We start from the raw sequence: 1,537 nt of genomic DNA on the forward strand, positions 1-1,537 counted from the left end.
TGGAAGTTCGGGAAGAGCCACCGGTCCCTGGGGAGGGAGGACACGCGGGGGGGGGAGCAGGACGGACAGACGGAGAGGGGGAGCGGGGTCTGGGGGGACAGGACGGACAGACGGACAGCGGACGGTCCTCTGGGGGGGCAGGACGGACAGACGGAGAGGGGGAGCGGGGTCCGGGAGGGCAGGACGGACCGACGAACAGCGGACAGTCCTCCGGGATTTCTGGAATGCCGGGAAGCGCCACCAACCCCTTGGGAGCGGTGCCATGAGGGGGAGAAGGGTTTGGGGGGACAGGACGGACAGACGGAGAGGGGGAGCGGGGTCAAGACGGACAGGACGGACAGACGGACAGCGGACAGTTCTCCAGCTTTCCCGGCATGCCGGGAACCACCACCAGCCCCTCGGGAGGGCCGTCGGAGAGCGAACAATCCCCCGGCTTTCCCCTTCAGAGGGTGCCACGAGGGGGGAGCGAGGTCAGGACGGACAAGACGGACGGACAGACGGACAGACAGACAAATAACCTTGTACTCCTCGGCCGCCTCGTCCACGGGCACCACGGCGTGGGGCCGGTGCTCGCGGGAGCGGTCGCACACCACGCAGATGGGGCGGCCGTCGTCGCGGCAGAAGAGCTTGAGGGCTTCTCGGTGCCGCGGGCACTGCCCGGTGGCCACCTCGCTGCCGCCCTGGTTGCCACCCTGGTTGCCACCCCCTCGCTGGGCGAACTGGGCGATGATCTCGGCCATGTTGGCGAGCTGCCGGTTGGGTCGGAAGCTGCGGCGCTGGAAAACCTCCCGGCACTGCGGGCAGGGGAAGTCGGCGTCCAGGTCCCGCCAGCTCTTGGCGATGCAGGCGCGGCAGAAGTTGTGGCCGCACTCGATGGAAACCGGGTCGCGGAAAAACTCCAGGCACACCGAGCACGTCGCCTCGTCCTGGAGGTTGCCCGGCAGGAAAACGCCGGCCATGGTCTCGGTCCTGCTCCCGGTCCTGCGGGAGCGACGGGGCGGAGATCAGGGAGCGGCGCCCGGAGGGGTGGGAGGGGGTTTGGCACCGGTTCCCGGAGGGATGGGAGGGTTCTTGGCACCGATTTCCAGGTTGGGAGGGTTTTTGGCACCGATTCCCGGGCTGGGAGGGTTTTTGGCATCCATTCCCGGCCGGACTGGGATGGTTTTTGGCACCGGGAGGGTTTTTGGACCCGGGAGGGTTTTTGGCACCGATTCCCGGTCGGGTTTTTGGCACCGGGAGGGCTTTTGGCACCGATTCCTGGTGAGCTGGGAGGGTTTTTGGCACGGGGAGGGTTTTTGGCACCGGGAGGGTTTTTGGCACCGATTCCCGCTGGGATAGGAGGGTTTTTGGCATCCAATCCCGGCCGGACTGGGATGGGTTTTGGCACCGGGATGGTTTTTGGCACCGTGAGGGTTTTTGGCACCGGGAGGGTTTTTGGCAACGGTTCCCGGCGGGATTGGAGTGTTTTTGGCACCGGGAGGGTTTTGGCACCGGGAGGGTTTTTGGCACCGGTTCCCGGCGATCGGGGACCGATTCC

At 66.7% G+C, this 1,537-nt stretch overlaps 1 pseudogene; it reads right to left on the minus strand.

Moving 5' to 3' along the window:
* Positions 1 to 298: 298 nt before the first annotated feature.
* Positions 299 to 959, minus strand: LOC113962725 (annotated as a pseudogene).
* Positions 960 to 1,537: the final 578 nt, after the last annotated feature.

Source organism: Neopelma chrysocephalum, unplaced genomic scaffold (genome assembly GCF_003984885.1).
Source record: "Neopelma chrysocephalum unplaced genomic scaffold, ASM398488v2 Primary Assembly neopelma1_184697, whole genome shotgun sequence".
In the NCBI taxonomy this organism is placed as follows: Eukaryota; Metazoa; Chordata; class Aves; order Passeriformes; family Pipridae; genus Neopelma; species Neopelma chrysocephalum.